At 49.3% G+C, this 19,589-nt stretch overlaps 1 long non-coding RNA gene across 1 annotated transcript; it reads right to left on the bottom strand.

Annotated features, from left to right (window-relative positions):
- Positions 1-8,896: 8,896 nt before the first annotated feature.
- LOC309856531 lies at positions 8,897-19,090 on the bottom strand. The gene is made up of 3 exons (XR_014307257.1): positions 19,053-19,090; positions 18,389-18,602; positions 8,897-9,321 (listed from the first exon to the last, which is right to left on the bottom strand). It is a non-coding gene; the product is annotated as an uncharacterized lncRNA (long non-coding RNA).
- Between the last annotated feature and the right edge of the window lie 499 nt (positions 19,091-19,589).

The following is a 19,589-nucleotide window of genomic DNA, read 5'->3' as shown; positions in this document are numbered from 1 at the left end:
TCTTGGATCTTCTCGCCTAGCTGACCCTCCCTCTTGAATGAGTCCAGTCGAGACCCTCAGAGGAAGTGTCCGGCCAAACCAGCACAATCATGACAAAACATGGACTATCGCCAGCACACTTGGGGTGGCTCGTTACACGGCAAAAGCTAACTAAAACACAAGCTCAATTCATCATTAAAAAAATGAAAGGAGGGGCGCCTGGGTGGCTCAGTGGGTTAAGCCGCTGCCTTCGGCTCAGGTCATGATCTCGGGGTCCTGGGATCAAGTCCTGCATCGGGCTCCCTGCTCAGCAGGGAGCCTGCTTCCCGCTCGCTCTCTCTCTCTCTCTCTCTCTGCCAGTCTCTCTACCTACCTGTGATCTCTCTCTGTCAAATAAATAAATAAAATCTTAAAAAAAAAAATGAAAGGATAGGAGCGCCTGGGTGACTTAGTCTATTAAACCTCTGACTCTTGATTTTGGCTCAGGCCATGATCTCAGGGTGGTGGAATCGAGCCCCGCCTCCGGCTCCGCATTCAGCCTGGAATCGGCTTGAGATCTCATCTTTCCCTCTCCATAGGCCCCTCCCCCTGCTCTCTCTCTAAATACATAAATAAATCTTTTTCTTTCTTTCTTTTTTTAAAAAGATTTTATTTATTTATTTATTTATTTATTTATTTATTTGACAGAGATCACAAGTAGGCAGAGAGGCAGGCAGAGAGGGGGCGGGGGAAGCAGGCTCCCTGCTGAGCAGAGAGCCCGATGTGGGGCTCGATCCCAGGACCCTGAGATCATGACCTGAGTTGAAAGAAGAGGCTTTAACCCACTGAGCGATCCAGGCGCCCCTAAATACATAAATAAATCTTAAAAAAAAATTATAAGTACAGAAGGGGTTAAGTGGGTAGGGAGAGAAATGAAACAAAATTGACCCTACCTTGATAACTGTTGTTGAAGCTGAGGATTTATTACCGACTCATCTTTTTTTTTTTTTTAGTATGTGTGAAATTTTCCAAAGTATAAAGGAGAAAATGAAGGAGGAGAGCTGTGACGACAGTATTAGGAAACTGCATATGCACACTGGACATTTAACACCATTTATAACAGTTTACATTTCATTTTCTTTACATGATTACATAATCACACAATGAAATCATTTTTTCCCCCACCAGGCCCCATTTCGACTCTCCAAATACTCTCCAGTTCACCCCTGAAAGTCATTGGGATATTATATAATATATATTTTTTGGGTGTCTCATGAGGTGAGCAAGGATGAGGAACCTGGTTTGACCCCATATCCAAAAACCTCGCGGAAGGCAGCTGGCGTCCCCAACACGGCTCCAACAAGGCAGGCGCTCCAGCAGGGCGGGGCTCCAACGGGGCAGGCACCCCTGCCCTCCCCCCACCGCATCCTTCCCCTGGTGGGAGGAGCCGATGAGAGGCCCGCCTCCCGGCCCGCCCTCTCGGCTCTACGGCCCGCCCTCCTGCCCAAGGTCTGGCTGGGGTAGTGACTGTGCCAGGGCCCGCCTGCCCGTTGGCGCGCGCCCGGTCCTCGGGGTGGGGGTGAGGATCCTGGGAGGGGCCGGAAAAGGCGGGCCACCCTGAATTACGAACCGCTCCAAACCATCCGGGGAGGAGCCAAAAGCTTTTCTTAGACCGACGCGGCAGTTCTCCCATCCCCTCCCGCATCCTTCCGAGGGGACGGGTGGCAGGTGCGCCGCTCTGGGCTTCCAGCCCTGGGACGCCCCGGCTTTGGGGAGCGGGGAAACTCTGCCCCTCTGAGTCACACTCTCCGGGCGACCCTCGACGGCTGTACACGCGCGCGCAGCCCCGAAGTGAAGGGGTGACGGGGCGCGGCGTCGAAGGCCGGGGCGGGACCAGTGCTGTCCCCAGCGAGGCGCCGGGCAGCCGGGGAGGTGGGGGGCCCGGCCGTGAGCGCCCCCTCGAGGCCGTATGGAGCCCAACTTTTCCACCGCCTTTTGGATCCCGTCCGGCTTACGAACGACGTTTGGAATGACAGATGCGGGCTCTCGGGCCTCGAAGCCACGGTCCCAGGAAGTCCTCTTTCCTTGCAAGGGCGCCCAGACCCCACGGCGCGAGCGGAGAGGGAGGAAGGGAAGGAGGCGGGAGAAACGGGGTGCGGGGTGGGGGGGAGGTAGGCAGCGGGGAAAGAGGGAGAGGAATTGCATTGGCCGGTCGCATCCGCAGCGGAGGATCCGGGCGGGGTGGGGGGGGAAGCCTCCCCCCGGACCCAGCGCTCCGCTTCCCCACGCCAGGCTGCAGACCAAGGAGCCCACAGCACGCGGACCAGAACATAAACAAGGCTATTTTATTACTTCCTTTCTATTTATTTATTTATTTATTTATTTTGCTCACTAATTAATAAATAAACTCCTGCACCGGGGAAAAAAAAATGCAAGCAAGCAGAATCCAAACATCCTCTTGGTTGCCATTTGGTTATGTAAGAAGGAAGAATTAAGGCTATTTGGCGGTAAAGAATTCCTACAATGCCACGCTCCAAATCAGAGCCCCTGCAAGGCCTTAAATCAAAGGGGAAAGCGGGCACCAGCAGCGAGCAGGGAAAGTGGGGCAGAGTTCTGCCGGCAGCTCACGTAATGTTCCTGCTCCTAAGGGGACGAGTGTCACATGTCGCAGAATCAGGCCCAGCTGAAAGCGACCAGTCCTCCGCACCACCTCCTAGTACCACCCCCGCCTCCCCATTCACTTTCTGAGCAGTGCCAGGGCTCCCAGGCCCCCATCCCTATCCACCGTGGCCAGGGTGCTGGGGGGCAGGAATACGAGCCTACCGGTGTCCTCTCATCCAGGGGTTTAGGATTGGGAGGAAGAAAGTGTCTATGTAGAGCCAGAGGCCATGGGTGTAAACAGGGGAGCTGTGGGAGGGAGCAGCCCTTGAGAAGAAAAGGCCAAGAGGAGGAGGGAGAGAGAGCAATGAAGGAAGGGGGAGACTGAGCATGTAAAATGCAGCTAGCACTGAGAGAGGCAGGCTGCAGGCATTCTGCTTATGCTCCCTGCTGCCTTCTGAGGCCCACTGCAGCAGCACAACCCCCACCCCACAAACACACACGGTCTTTGGTAACAATAATCCCTGTCTTCTGGTTCACCAGGCACCTGTGAATTATAACCTTCTGAAATGCAGTGAGCTCGAAACTTTTGTTGCTTGGACTCAGTGGGCTTCTAAATAATACGCCTTTCAATCAAAGCTTCCTTTCTCTCTCTTTTTTTTTAAAAGATTTTATTTATTTATTTGACAGAGAGAGATCACAAGTAGATGGAAAGGCAGGCAGAGAGAGAGAGAGAGAAGGAAGCAGGCTCCCTGCTGAGCAGTGAGCCCGATGCGGGAATTGATCCCAGGACCCTGAGACCATGACCTGAGCCAAAGGCAGCGGCTTTAACCCACTGAGCCACCCAGGTGCCCGCTTCCTTTCTCATTTTACTTTAAAAACATATATATTTTTTAAGATTTTATTTATTTCTTTGACAGACAGAGATCACAAGTAGGCAGAGAGGCAGGCAGAGAGAGAGGGGGGAAGCAGGCTCCTCGCAGAGCAGAGAGCCCATGCAGGCTCCATCCCAGGACTCTGGGATCATGACCGGAGCTGAAGGCAGAGGCTTTAACCCACTGAGCCACCCAGGTGCCCCTAAAACATATATATTTTTTAAGATTTTATTTATTTATTTGACAGAGGGAGAGAGAGAGCACAGGTAGGGGGAGCAGCAGGCAGAGGGAGTGGGAGAAGCAGGCTCCCACTGAGCTGGGACCTGGACATGGGAGATTGGGAGCTGGACAAGTCAAAAGCCCAGCTCCTGGGTAAGTTTGCCAACACCACTGCCAAACTCGGATAAACTCGCCGCAAGTCAGTAACTCCAGAGATGAGGGAGTTTGGAAGAGAGAAAGGGAGAAATTTATCTCGGTTACTGGCAACTGGGGGCTGGAGGCAGGCTCAAGTGACCTCCCCACCTGCAAGATGGAAACTCGTTTATAAAGAGAGTTCTGGGGGATAAGTTCGAGAGACAGCGAGCAGGGAGCACGTGATCCCGCGTAGGGGTCGGCCAGTGCTCAGCCCACAATCCTGGGCCAGGAAGGGGACGTGTGGGGTGTGGCCTTCTAGGCATTCCGTTGGTATCAGGACTTTCCTAGTCTGGTGGTTGGAATGTTCAAGTCATTGCAAAACATCTTCGTCAATGCCTCAAGAAAGTGTGATAAGAAATAAGCACAATGGGTTTTAGTTAGAGCCTGAGTTAAACGGCTTGACTATTTCTGGTTTAATTGTTGGGGTCTATAGTTGAGCCACAGGGCTCCCTGACAAAACGCCATGTACCCACCATTATAGTATCACACAGACTAACTGCGGTGCCGAAAACCTCCTCTGCGCTCTGCCTATTTTTCCCTCCCCCCTAAGCTCTGGCAACCACCAATCCTTTCACTGTCTCCATAGTTTCGTCTTTTCCAGAATGTCATAGAGTTGGAGTCATGCCGAATGTAGCCTTCTCAGACTGGCTTCCTTCACTTAGTAATTCAATTTTTTTTATTAGTTTCAGAGGTAGAATTTAGTGATTCATCTGTTGTATAGACCAGCCAGTGCTCATCTCATCAATGATGCCCATCCCCCAGGGACCCCATCCTCCCCACCTCCCCCTCAATTCGCTTCAATGGTAGACATTTCCTGTTTACATTTTCCCACCCTTTCTCTCCTTTAGTGGACACGCTACATCACACCTTCCAACTGAGGGAAAAAGCTTATTTGGGGCCTCTCAATAAATTGGAATCAAATGTTTTTGCTTTGGGAAAAGGGAAAATGATAGCGACTAAATCCTGGAACCTAGAAATCCCAGCATTTCTCATTGTAGTCATGGTCCAACCGGTCTAAAGCGTTCTCTGACTTCATTTTCCAGAGCAAGGATGTTTAAAGCCTGGGGAACACATGTTCTGAATGGTGCCTGCTTCACCCAAGGACTGGACATACCCATGAGCCTGGCATCCATGGAACCGTCCCTAAGGGCTGCCTCTCCTCACTCTGGGTGGCATGGTCCCATCTGCAGTAAGCAGAAGCCAATCATGTTCTGCTTCGAGGCAAAACCATGAGGGCCTGTTTCAGGAGCACTTGCAAAGACTCCTTGCCCTCTTTCCCTGGAAGTCAAGAGCAACGTCAAGACTCTGTACCATTCTCCCATCACCTATAATAATGGCAGCAATAGCAGTGGCCATTTATGGAGTGCTAATTATATACCAGGTGCCTTGCTAAGTACTTCATACACATTTATTTAATCCTCCCAACCTAATGAGGTCGTATCCCCCATTTTATAACCGAAGAAGCTGAGTCACAGGAAAATTGTTACATGCTCTAGGTCACACAGCTTAGAAGTGGTCTACCCAGGGTTTGAGTCCAGAAAGTATAGTTGCAGGGTTCAACCGTGAACCACCGCATAGTGATGGGGGAAGATATTAGTTATATGTTGCTGTATAACAAATGACTCCAAAACTCAGTGGCTTAAAATAATTGGACAGTTATCATGGCACGCAATTCCTGAGGGTCAGGGATCTGGGTGTTCTGGTTCAGAGGGTCTTGGGGGGAAGGCTGCTCTCAAACTATACCATCCCAAGACTTGACTTAACATAGAGGATCTGCTTCTAAGCTCATTCGTGTGGCTGGTGGCCGGGGGCCTGAGTTCCTTGCCACATTGGCTTCTCCATAGGGCTGCTCTGGACAAGGCTTCCCCAGTGATACGTACGGAGGGGGAGAAAGAGACAGATACTGATAGATGAGCCACTCTACCATTTATGACCTAGTCTTCCAATCACACATCATCACTTCTGCCTTCTTCTATTTATTAATCCAACCCACACCCAACAAGAGGATTACACAAAAGCTTGAATACCAGGAAGCAGAGATTACTGGATGCCATCTTGGAGGCTGGCTACCACAGCTAAGCAGGAAAAGGACCTCGCCCTCAGAAAATCCTAAAGCCTGCTTTAGAGGTGATACTGTGCAAATGTTTGTCGCCACTCAACACACCCTCACCCTGTGTCCGATACATTTCACCAGGCACTATGGAAAGAGGTAGACTCATCTAGAACATGAGCTCTGTGGGGTCAGGCTCTCCATCTCAGGCAACATAAGGTTGTCAGGCTTCCATGAATATTTTTAATTGGCACTAAAGAAGTCAAAGATGCACTCACTGCCTTGAGAAGTTCACAACCTAGATTTAGAGCAACCTTAATTACATTTTATTTGCATACCTTCTGTGGTAAAATATACATCACATAAAATTTCCACTTGAACCATTTTTTGAATGTACCATTTAGTAGCATTAAGTACCTTCACGATGTTGAGCGACCATCACTGTCACCCACCTCCAGAACTTTCTCACCATCCCAAATTGAAAAATCTGTGTCCATTAAACAATAATTCCCCATTTCTCATTTCCACCCCACCCCTGGTTAACCACTTTTCTGCTTTCTATGAGTCTGGTAAGCTCCGGGTTCCTGATACAAGGGGAATCCTACAATATTTGTTCTTTTGTGTCTGGCTTACTTGAGCCTCAAGTCTTCAACGTTCATCCATATTGTAGAATGTGTCAGAATTTCCTTCCTTCCTTCCTTTCTTATTTATTTATTTTTAAATCTCCTTCCTTTCTAAGGCTGAATAATATTCCATTGGATGCGTATGCCATATTTTGTGAATCCATTCATCCCATCACTGGACGTTTAGGTGGTTTCCACCTTTGGGCCATTGTGATCAATGCTGCTACTAACGTGGGCGTGCAAATCTGTTTGAGTCCCAGCTTGCAATTCTTTTGGGGACATACCCTGAAATGGAATTATTGGATCATATGGTAAGCCTACCCTTCTTTTTTTTTTTTTTTTTAATGTCTAATTGCTTGAGGAACCACCATATTATGTTCTTAATGACCTAGTGCGAGTACACACTATTGTTTTGGGGGCCCCTGTGCTAAATCCTTTACACACATTATCTGAAACCGGCGCCGCGAGGAAGTGTTATTACTCTCACTTTTCTCTTCTTTTTTTTTTTTACTTTTATTTTTTATTTCTGTATTTTTTACTCTCACTTTTTTTTCTTTCTTTTTTTTTTTTTTAAAGATTTTATTTATTTATTTGTCAGAGAGAGTGAGCACAGGCAGACAGAGTGGCAGGCAGAGGCAGAGGGAGAAGCAAGCTCCCCACTGAGCAAGGAGCCCGATGTGGGACTCCACCCCAGGACGCTGGGATCTTGACCCGAGCCGAAGGCAGCCGCTTAACCAACTGAGCCACCCGGGCATCCCTTACTCTCACTTTTCAACTGATGAGTTCATTTGCTCAAGATCACACAACCAGTTCGAAGACAAAGTCAGCACTGGTGGATCGCTGAGCCAGGCAAATGGCTCCAAACCCAGCTGAAGAAAACACAGATTCAGTGCAAGAAACTCGAGGCCACAGAGTGTGGTTGTCTATGGGAAGTTTCCTAAAAGTAAGCAGTGAACCAAAATTTTGAGGATGTTCCGTGATCAGGCATCCTGCTGCAGATCAGGGCACAAGCTTGCTTCAAACCCTGAGGGTCTGTGTGTGAGTCTCTTCTCTGCGCTTGCCAGGTGCTCTGTACAGCATCTCCATCCAGAGGGACTTTTGAGAAAATCAGAGCGGAGAGGCTGGTACTAGAGCCTTAACCCCAGCTAAGCTGTCTCTTATTCTGGGTCCGCTCGGAGTGGCTGTCTCACCTAGAATGGGCTGCGTGTTGCTTCTAGAGTCCAAAATGACACTTTGGGCGTTATCATTTGCCACCCCAAAATATGTCTCTCTGGCATAAGGAATCCTGATAGGCAGATTATTTTCAAGAAACTGCCAACAACCGCCGCTCAGGGAACTCAGGAGCCGCCACCCTTTTATAAGAGAGGTTTACAGGTGTCAGAGATGTCAGAGACATCTCCGTTCGCAAGTGTGTCTCTCTGGCTGTACCAGGAAGAGGGAGATGACTCTGGATCCTTAGAAGCTCACCTATAGAGATGACCGTGACTTTAATCTGTATAACAACCTTACCCCTGTTGACTGTGCTTTTTCGGATCAGCTCCCCTAACTGACTCCCCACGCCCAGCAGCTTTTGTCTGTCATTGGAGGTGGTATTTAAGGGGCTGGCTTCTGCCATTTTGGGGAGTTACTCAGTTTTCCTGGGTGTCTCATGTATACGGGAGTTTCGCATGTTATTAAACTTCTGTTTGTTTTTCTCCTGTTACTCTGTCCTGTACTACAAGGGGGTCTCAGTCGAGAGCCTAGAAGGAAAGAAGGGAACTTTATTCCACTGCTTCAATATGAAACACCGTGCCTTTTTCTTGATGGTTAAGTGGTATGAGGGGTTCCAGCTGGTGTTTCACTTTGGAGGGGGCATCCCCCTGGCTCCCTAGAAACTTCCTCCAGGTGGTGGAAATTTCTGTAGGTGAACAGTGAATCCAGTTTTGAAGTAAATGAAGGAAGAGAATGGCGTTCAAGGCAGAATAAGGTCAGGGACTCAGTGACACAGAAAAGCCAAATCCAAATGATTTACCAAGTCGATGTGGGAAGAGAGAAGAGGCTGGTTCACTTGGAGGGCTCACCAGACGCAGGATATAGTTGTCTTCATGGCTCAGATTTATCACTGCGAAGGGACATGAAGCCCAATCAGCACAGGGAAAAGGTGCATGGGGCCAAGCCCAAGGGAGACCAGGCATAAGCTTCTAAGACTCCTTTTCTCTTGGGGTCACACAGGACGTGCCTAACTCCCCCCAGCAATGTGTAGTGATGACATGTGCGAAAGGGTGTCTACCAGGGGATCCCGTTACGGACTGGCCACGCTGGGGGTGGGGGGATGCTTAGGTAGGCACACTTTGCCTGGCATGTACCAACATTCTTACCTCCCAGAAAGAAAGCAAGAGTTCAGCATGAACCCCACTGTTTACGTAAAGAGTCTAGGTACAGTGAGCCATTCTCATCAGGTAGGGAATGGTGGGAACCCTCTCCAAATCCTGATTCCCAGGCACAGTCAAGGGCCAGCCTGGGTAGCTGCCCTTTCTAGGGAGAAGCAGTCAGCCCTGCCATATTGAACTCCTTTTTGCACAACATGAATCCCACGAAACGACTCAGACAGGTCCATGAGGGAGAGCCTTGAGGGAGATGCACGAGGTGTTTGTCCCAGTCCAATTTATGAGGGCGGGGATGCCCAGGCACTCTGGAAGTTTGTCACTGGGACAGGGGTCATGGTTCAGGATGGTGGAGGTGCATCCTGGCATATCCCGCAGTGATCAGAAGCAATGGATTACACGTACACGTAGTAACAGGAACGGATCTGAAAAACTTAATCCTTAGTGGGAAAAAAAAAGGTAAGAGCTAAGATGATATATACAAGCCAACACCATTAATGTAAATTCAAAATACATACAAGCACAGTTCATATAAATTTTAAAAACAGAAAATGTAACCTGGGAAGTTAGAAGTCTGAACACAAATTACCCTCGGAGAGGTAGTGACTAGAAAGGGGTACGAGGCATTCCCAGAGCACTGGTCAGAATCTCTCTCTCCAGCAGGGAACCAGTTATAAAGGTATGTTCATTTTGTGAAAATTGAGCCAGTGGGCCCTTAGGATTTGTGCATTTTTCCATGTGTTACATGGCTATACAATTCACATTAAAACAACAACCACTGTTGGACGCCCGGGTGGCTCAGTCGGTTAAGCATCTGTCTTTGGCTCGGGTCACGATTCTGGGGTCCTGGGATGGAGCCCCACGTCACTACACTCCTAGCTCAGGGGGGAGCCTGCTTCTCCCTCTCCCTCTGCCCCCCCCCATTTGTGCTTGCCCTCTTTAGAGCTCTCTGTCTTTCTCTCTCTGAAATAAATAAATAAATAAAATGTTAAAAAAAACAAACAAACAAACCATGTTTATGGAAAAGATCCCATACAAAGGAAAAGATCTACATTAAAACCACTATCTCTGGGGAAAGGGAGGGGGGCAGGACCAGAGAGAAGATGAATACACGCGCACACATGCACACAACAGGCCTTATGGGGATCAGTGTTGTTAATCTGACACAAACAGAAGAGGATTGTTAATTTGCCCCCCTGCACCTGGGGTTTAAAAAAAAAAAAGATCCTAAAAAGCTCGCCTTGTGAGCTCGATGTTCGGAGGGACTCGATTTCTTGGCAGTGTTTATGAGCCCATCTCTGTCTACCCAGTTTTCCTAAGAGATTAGGGACCCCCCACCCCACCATTGTCTCCAACCTGGAAGAGCTCTCGGGGTTGCCTAGCCGTGCTGAGATACCACAGGGCCGCAGAGGCTGCTCTTGTCAAGGCTACCCTTGCTGAGTGACTTTACAGTTAAGAGGGAAGATGCATTCTCATTAAATCCCCGGAAAGACTTAAGAGAGCTTTGCAAGTTCTCCCAGGAGTGGCCTCCAAATACCCTGGAGGGCTCATTAAAGGCCAAGATGCTGGGCCCCACCCCCAGAGTTCTGATTCAATTGGTCTAAGGGGGAGGCCAGGAGAATTTGTACTTCTTTTTCTTTTTTTTTATTAAAGATTTTTATTTATTTATTTGACAGAGAGACACAGAGTGAGAGAGGGAACACAAGCAGGGCGAGTGGGAGAGGGAGAGGGAGAGGCAGGCTTCCCGCCGAGCAGGGAGCCTGATGTAGGGTTCAATCCCAGGACCTCCTCCCCGCCGAAGGTAGATGTTCAACAACTGAGTCACCCAGGTACCCCAGAATTTGTATTTCTAACAAGGTCGCAAGTGCTGCTGTTGCTGGTGGTCCTGGAACCTCACTTTGGGAACCACAGATGCTACAGAGGAGGAAGAAACAGCTACCAGCCGTTTCTGATTAGCAAGCTTTCCTCCCCCAGGGCTTCCCCAGGCTACAAAACAAACCTCAGCCCGGACTGTGCTCTAACCAGATGGTGTGACCCTGAGAAGTGGAGCTGATTGCATAGACAATGCGAGAAACTTGAGAAGCGAGGATCTGTAGTCTTGGAGACATCAACGGGCCACCTCGGCAACCAGAGCAACCAACCCTCCATCCGAAACGAGAGGTGGTAGTCTGAGCATTTGGCTGAGCAATGTGGGCCATGGCCAAGTCCACCAGAGTGGTAGTTTCAGGGAAATGTGAGTACATGTCCAAGAAGGTCAGGGCGTGATGACCCCGCTTGAGGACAGAACAGGTTGTGAAAGACAATGGTCAGCAGGGAGTGTATGTAGACCAGGGCTTCCTAACCTCGTCACACACAGAAAATGATAACATTTGCATCATTCATTTCAGAGGGTCAGTAAAATCCTTGGTTAAAAAAAAGATAAACGATTCCATTTCCTTTACAATATATAATTGTGGTAATAAAAAAAGGATTTGGTGATGATAGAAAACATATAATTTGTATAAAATGCAAATAAAACTATAAGGAAGTGGGGCGCCTGGGTGGCTCAGTCGGTTAAGCGCCTGCCTTCAGCTCAGGTCATGATCCCAGGGTCCTGGGATCAAGCCCCACATTGAGCTCTCTGGGATAGAGCCCCGTGTCAGGTCCCTTGCTCAGCAGGGAGCCTGCTTCTCCCTCTCCCTCTGCTCCTCCCCCTGGCTCGTTCTTTCTCTCTCACTTGCAAATAAATAAAATCTTTAAAAAATAAAATAAAAAAAAATAAGGAAGTGTACAACCATTAGTTCCTGGAGGGGACTTGCAACACATTCTCAGCACCTAGGGAGCCACGGCACCCTCGCCAGGAAGCTCTGCTCCTAGTGTTCCACCTGCCAGAGGCAAGAGCCAAGCTGACCGAGGGGTCCCCGCGTGGTGGGGTATGGGTTCCTTACAGCTGTGTAACAAAACTCAGCTGCTTACAACACTGAACACTCTACCATCTTCCAGTGTCTGTGGGTCTAGAGGCTGGGAGAGCCTCCCGGGGTGGTTCTGACTCGGGGTTTCCCATGAGGTTGCAGTTAAGACTGGACTGCTGTCTCTGAGGACTCCACTGGCCAGAGCATCCACTCCCAAGATGGCTGACTCACATGACTGGCAAGTCAACACTGGCTGTTGGCAGGAGACTTCAGTTCCTCACCACGTGAACCTCTCTTTAGGGCTGTGGGAGTGACTTCACAACATGGCAGCTGGCTCTCCCCAGAAGAAAAATGACCCACGGGGCACCTGGGTGGCTCAGTGGGTTGAGCCAGCCTCTGCCTTCGGCTCAGGTCATGATCTCAGGGTCCTGGGATCAAGCCCCACATCGGGCTCTCCGCTCAGCAGGAAGCCTGCTTCCCTCTCTCTCCCCGCCTGCCTTTCTACCTACTTGGGATCTCTGCCTGTCAAGTAAATAAATAAATCTTTAAGGAAAAAAAAAAAAAAAAAAGGAAAGAAAAAAACAACCCAAGAGAGAACAGGGTAGAAGCTACAGTTTCTCTTAGGGCCTAACGTCAGAAGTCATGCACTGTCACTTCTGCAGCATCCTATTAGCTACACTGCCAGCCCTATTCCCTGAGGGAGGGTTGTATAGGAGAGAAGGGATACCCCGAGGCCAACATCTGGGGCCATCTTTGAGGCTCCTGCCACAGGCGGCCTCTGGGGGGTGCGCTAGGGCTGGATTCCTCTGGGCGATCCTCTTTCCCGCACTCTGATTTTGTGCTTTATCAGTTAGGATTAGGTATGGCTGTTAAACAGAACACAGAGTGCTTTAAACAAGATAGAAGTTTCTCTTTCACTTAAAAGCAGTCCAGAGATAAGCAAACCAAGGCCGCCTGGGTGGCTCCACAGGCCTCTGGGAGCCGGGTTCTTTCTTTCTAGGCTGTCATCCTTACCGCAGGGCTTCCCTCCCTCCGGTCTTGAGGCTGCTGGAAGTCCCACACCCACATTCTAGGCAGGAAGTAGGGGAACCACAAAGGACCGCTGAAGAGCTTTCCTAGAAACCCCACCCACCAGCTGACCACCTCAGCGGTCATCCCTAGCTGCAAGGGAGTCTGGGAATGTCATTTTCTATCTGGCTTCTCAGGGTGCTGTTGGTGAGGGGGAAGAGGAGAAAGGGGTTTGGGTAGGCATGTTTGTAGCCGGGGTTCACCAGCACAAGAACACAAGGCTCCAGGGGTCCCAGACAGACCAGGTTTGGCCACTTGGGCACTGACAAAACCCAAAGGCAGAGAAACGAATGAAGGTGAAACAAGAAAGGACTTTATTTCAGTGAGGCCACCACCGGGCAGACTAGTGTCTCAAAGACTGTCTCCAAAGTGCCAAACATACTTCCAGGTTTATCTAAGGAAACGGTGGGGTCGGGGTGGGAGCACCTGGCTGTTTCAGTCAGAAGAGCTCATGACTCTTCATTCCAGGGTCGTAGGTTTGAGCTCCACATAGGGTGTAAAGATTACTAAAAAAATAAACTTAAAAAAAAAAAAAAAGGCCAAAAAATGCAGGTCAAAGGTGGGTGGGTAGGGGCCTGCGGGCAGTGAGGGTCAAACGGACCACTGTCTTGGAGTCAGCCAGGGGCGGATCTTGCTGGCTCAGGGCAGTCCTTGTTGCTTGAGGGCGTAGTTTCATTTCCCATCAGGGAATGCTTTGCCCTGGGGTCTTCCACCCGAGCCAAGAGACAGGCTGGAAAGAACCCAACCAGAGAGTCTGAGGTCAAAATGGCGGCAGCTGGGGCGCCTGGCTGGCTCGGTTCTTTAAAACTTCTGACTCTTGATTTTGGCTCAGGTCATGATCTCAGTACAGGTCAGTCTCTGTACTGAGTGTGGAGTCTGCTTGAGATTCTCGCTCTTCCTCTGCACAACACCCCGCCCCCCGCACCCCACCCCAGGGTGGTTGTGTGCATTTGTGAGCTGTCTCTCTAAGAAAAATAAATATGGGGCGTCTGGGTGGCTCAGTCCATTAAGCACCTGCCTTCGGCTCAGGTCATGAGCCCAGGGTGCTGGGATCGAGCCCCGCATTGGGAGGGAGGGGCTCCCTGCTCAGCGGGACCCTGCTTCTCCCTCCACCTGCCGCTCCCCCTGCTTGTGCTCTCTCTCTCTCTCTAATAATAAATAAAATGTTTTTAAAAAGTAAATAAATAAAAATAAATAAGTAAATAAAATAAAATGGAGGCAGCTGAAGTCCTCTTTCACGCCTACCACTTTTGCTAAGCAAACTTCCCACAAAATAATTTGGCCTCCCCATTTCCTTTATTCAGAGTGGGGAGGGGATGGCTCTCAATGGGAAAAATGGGTATTCCTGGACCATGAAAATTTATGTTCAGTGTAAACAAACCTGTACTTCTTAAAGTTCATATACTGGAATCCAGCCTATGTATCTGCCTGGGAGCCTTCGGCTATTCCGGAGTCTAGGAATCTTTTTCAGGCTGGAAGTCCCAGAGCTTGGAGTCCCCCCAGCCCTTCAGGTGCACCATCTCGCCAACTCTCTTGGGTCAGGCCACTTTTCCCAGGGCACTGCCAGGGAGCAGAGCAACCCCATGGCTTGCAGAGTGGCTGACCTCTGTCCCTGCCTCTGCGCTGTCCCCTCCCATCTGCTCTGGGGGATGCCCCTCCCTCCGGGGCACCCATCATGACCTCTCCAGTCAGCCCAGGCTTTCCCTAAACACCTGAAGCAGGACTCAATCCACCCAGCTTTTGCCACTCCTGACAAGGCCCTGGGGCGAGGGCCTACAGAGTCCTGGGCTGAGAGGAAAATACTGAGAGAGCTACACAATTATAGTCCAGTACATTCTCCTGCCTCAAGTGAGACGTGGGGGCCGACCCAGGAATGCTAAGGAGCTTAGCCTTTATTCTGCAGGCATCCGAAGCTACTGGAATTTTTTTCCAGAAGGAAGCGACATGACCAGTTGTGCATTTTAGGAAAACGATTCTGGGGGCAGTGGGGAGACCGAACCAGAGTGGGAAGATGTGAAAGCAAGGACACGAGTTGGGAGTGCCTGCCAGGTTCTCAGAGAGAAACAATCAGGCAGTCCAGATGAGATCTTTAAAAGGATTTGGGTGAGGGGTGCCTGGGTGGCTCCGTCAGTTAAGCCTACCGAATCTTGGTTTCACCATTCCCATTTGACAGATAAGGGAAATGAGGTCCCAAGAAAGTTCCAGCCTTCCCAGGATGCATGGCTGGGAAGTGAAGGATACAGACTGAGGCAGTTTACCTTCAGGCACTGGGCTCTGAATCATTATTACACTCTGCCACAGCTATATGACGGTCCTAGAGGTGTCACTCGTGAGGTTGGCCAGTCCTCGGCACCAAACTGTCCGCCCCACAGCTTCTGGAAGGTGTTTTGTGGTGAAAACACCCGACTGCACCCTACCCCCTTGGCAATAACTGATTGGGCAAGGGTCAGTCTCGGACCTGAGAAAAATAAATCCACAGGTGGAATGGCAGCATCCCAGAATAGATGACCCCAGAGCAGGAGATTTTCTCACACTTGGTTATTGAAACCAGGGCATGCTGGGGTTTTCATCAGTTAATCACGGGAGCAGAAGGTAAAAGGTCATGATGTGGGTAGGCCATGAGTAAGCAGAAGTTAGGAGGGAACAGAAAGGATGAATGAAATGAGTAAGCAGATGTAGTCATCAGGGAAATGTAGTCATCAGGCAAAGAAGAAAGACAGCAGATTGCCCAGGAGCAAGGGGGAAGCCACGAGAGGGGTCTCAGGCGCTTGCTGTCTGGGCTCCTTTCTGCCTCTTGTGGCCCAGCAAGACCCCAAGGCCTGTCTCTCTGATTGCCCGTGGGACCTATAGTTGACTTCGCTGACGAGTAACTGTTTCCTATCACCTAAAAAGTCCCAATTCAGCTGAAGGTGTTGTCAGCAGAGACAGGGACAACAAGAAGAGGAGGGGCTACGGAAGATGTGCATGGTTGGCTCGGAAAAGATCTGACATATTCTTAGAAATCTAGAAGGCCAGGGGCGCCTGGGTGGCTCAGTGGGTTAAAGCCTCTGCCTTGGGCTCAGGTCATGATCTCAGGGTCCTGGGATCGAGCCCCGTGTCGGGCTCTCTGCTCAGCAGGGAGTCTACTTCCTCTTCTCTCTCTCTCTGCCTGCCTCTCTATGTACTTGTGATCTCTCTCTCTCTCTGTCAAATAAATAAATAAAATCTTAAAAAAAAAAAAAAAAAAGAAGAAATCTAGAAGGCCATCTGTATGCGTAGAACTGTGCCCTTGCCCAGGAAAGGCCTGAAGGAGCCCTAATCTCTCAGCTCGGGCTGACCTTGAGACTCTGTGCAAGCAGGAAACAAAGGCTAAGACAGAACTGTCAGCTACCAGGTTGGGTGCTGAAAGTGTGTCTTAACATACCCATAGAACCCGCTGGCAATGACTGGGGGACCTCCTGCTTCCAGACACTTGAGGAAATCTCTGTCCATTCATAAGCTGGCCACTAAGCTAGTGAGCAGAGACGTCAGTGGCCACCCATGACAAAGAACATACCCTATAGAATCAGTTCAGAAACAAGCAACGAGGGTAAGGAGCAGCAACAACCAACCCTGGATGGAGGAAGACTCCGACTTCCGGGACTGTCACATTACATTACTTGAAGTGTCCAGGGCCCCTGGGTGGCTCAGTCGTTAAAGCGTCTGTCTTCAGCTCAGGTCATGGTCCCAGAGTCCCAGGATCTTAATATTTCACATGCTGAAAATATCTCATAAGAACAAGCTAAAGGAAAACAGAATGCTACTACACACCAATGAGAATGGCCAAAATGAAAAAGACTGACAATGCCAAGTGCCAGCAAGAATATGGAGCCACTAGCGCTTATATACGTCACTGGTGGGGATGGCAAATGTTTTAGCAACTCTGGAAAATGGTCTGGCACTTCCTTAGCCATGTAAACATAGAATTACCATGCGACTCAGCTACTCTGCTCTTATTTACCCAAGAGCAATGGGTAAATGAGAAAGGAGGCTACACAAAGACACGTACACAAATGTTCACCACAGCTGTATTCCTAATAGCTTAAAAAAAAAAAAAGTGGAAATGGCAGAAATACCCATTAATAGGTGAAAGGATAAAGGAGTTGTGGTATATCCATACAATGGAATACTAGTCATCAATAAAAAAAGAAATGAACTATTCATGCACACAACAACATTGATAATCTCAAAATACACACTGAACCTGGCGCCTGGGTGGCTCAGCCATTAAGTGTCTATCTTTCTCAGGTCATGATCCCAGGGTCCTGAGATTGAGCCCTACATCAGGCTCCCTGCTCAGTGGGAAGCCTGCTTCTCCCTTTCCCACTCCCCCTGCTTTGTTCCCTCCCTGGCTGTCTCTGTCAAATAAACAAATAAAATCTTAAAAAAAAAAAATACATGCTGAACCAAAAACCAAGACACAAAAGGGTCCACACTGTAGGATTCCATTGATAGGGAACTATAGAAAGACAGATCTATTCTCCAGGGACAGCAGGCAGATCAGTGGTTGCCTGGAAATGGGGGTGGCATTGGGAAGGGACACAACTGAACTTTTTTAGAATAATAAAATCTTCTATACCTTGATTGTGATAGTGGTTACACTTCTGCATACATTTGTCAAAACTCATCAAAATGGTACACTTAAAACTGGCTCCCTTGATTGTATGTAGCATCTACTTTAATAAAACTAGTTTATTTTTAATTTTTAAAATTTTTTATTTTTTAAAAAATTTTATTTATTCCTTTGACAGAAAGAGAGCGAGTGCAAGCACAAGCAGGAGGAGCAGCAGAGGGAGAGAAAGAAGCAGGTTCTCTGCCAAGTAGGGAGCCTGATGTGGGGCTCGAACCCAGGACCCCGGAATCATGACCTGAGCTGAAGGAAGACCATTAACAGACTGAGCCAGCCAGGTACCCCATTAAAACTCGTTTTTAAAAATGAACACAGGGGCACCTGGGTGGCTCAGTCGGTTTAGTGGTTTAGTGTCTGACTAGTGATTTCGACTTAGGTCATAATCTCAGGGGTTGAGGGATGCAGCCCTATGTAGGGGTCCCCACTCAGCTGGGGGTTACTGGGGATTCTCTCTCTCTCTCCCTCTCCATCCGCCCCTCCCCCTGCCTACAGGTGCCTAAGGGCGGGCTGCTCTCTTGCTCGCTAAAATAAATAAATATTAAAAATTCTTTAAGGGCGGCTGGGTGGCTCAGTGGGTTAAGCCTCTGCCTTCGGCTCAGGTCATGATCTCAGGGTCCTGGGATCGAGCCCCGCATCAGGCTCTCTGCTCCGCAGGGAGCCTGCTTCCTCCTCTCTCAGCCTGCTTCTCTGCCTACTTGTGATCTTTGTCTGTCAAATAAATAAATAAAAATAAATTAAAAAAAAATTTTTTTTTAAAGAATGCAGAGGGGCACCTGGCTGGCTTAGTAGGTAAAACAGGTGACACTTGATCTCACATAGTTGTCGTTCAAATCCCACCGTGGGTGTAGAGATTGTTTAAAAAAAAAGTCTTGAAAAAAAGAAAAGGAAATTAGGAAATACCTCAGAGATGGCTGACGAGGATGGGTTCAAGGGCACAGGTGCTAGGTCAGGCTCGGGAGGGGGCACTGCCACCATCACCCCCGTCCCGGGGCCTCTGAATCAGAAAGCACCAGATAGGCAGACGAAGACAACACGCGAGTTGAGCAGAGTTTACCAGGCCTCGGCGGAGGAGGCCAGGGTTCGGGATCCTTCCACCGGACTGTGCTGTGGGAGCCTGGGGCCAGGGGAGAAGCAGGCAGCTTTGAACATGCTGTTAAGAAAGGCAGGAAGCCAGCCACCTGGTTCGAGTCCAAAGCTTGTCAGACACAAAGCGGGAGCTCATTAATCAGTAATGAGGCCCATCGGTGTGTTTATGGATTTTACCCTAGCAACCTGGGGGCAATGCAGGGGAGAAACATTTCAAATGCCCGTGCCCTCCCAGCCTCCTGGGCCGCTGCTCAGCCCCTGAGGCCTGGCCCCTGTCCCCCGCCGACCCCCCACACCCACCCCAGCCGGGTGCTGTTTCTCGGGGCCTCTGCTCCTGTGCCTCTCAGCTGCTGGGCACTTAGCCACCTCAGCCCCCCAATCCCCCATCCCCCATTCCGTCCCCTCCCCCCATTCCCCTTCTCTCCCCAGGCCCCCCACCCCCACCCCAGCCAAGGCCCAGACTGCGGGTGTGCGTTGCCTCTGCCAGTCCTCTCTGTTCAGGGAGAAGCATCGCCAGGGCCTCTTCCGGGTAAGCGGACCTCCTCCCTCCTCCCAAGAAGGGAAACCCTCCCCCGAGGTGACTTTCAGCGGAGCACAGGCCCTTTTCCTGGTAATCCATTACCTTACTTACATCCTGCTCTGCTGGAGTTTTTTCATCTTTAATTATCTTGTGATGACAAAATTACATGCTCTCTGGAAGACAAACAAGGTGGAAATGTATAATTCTCTGTGCTTCCACCTTCCAGAAATAACCCGTGCTCGCTCTGGTTTATATTCCTCAGGATGGAAGCTTGTATTCTTACCTATGAGAATGCATTAATTTTCCGTTTTATATTTTAGTTTTTATTGTACTGAAATATACATAATACCAAATGTTTTTAGAATGTAAAAATGTAAACATTTAAATTCTATACAATTTAAAATTTTAAATTTACCCTTTAAACCATTTTTTTAAATTAAAAAAATTTTCAAGATTTTATTTATTTATTTGAGAGAGAGCTTGAGTAGGGGAAGG

This window comes from Mustela nivalis (genome assembly GCF_964662115.1).
Source record: "Mustela nivalis genome assembly, chromosome: X".
NCBI lineage: Eukaryota > Metazoa > Chordata > Mammalia > Carnivora > Mustelidae > Mustela > Mustela nivalis.
Note: the sequence above shows the minus strand (reverse complement) of the source record. Positions and strands in the feature narration are given on the sequence as shown.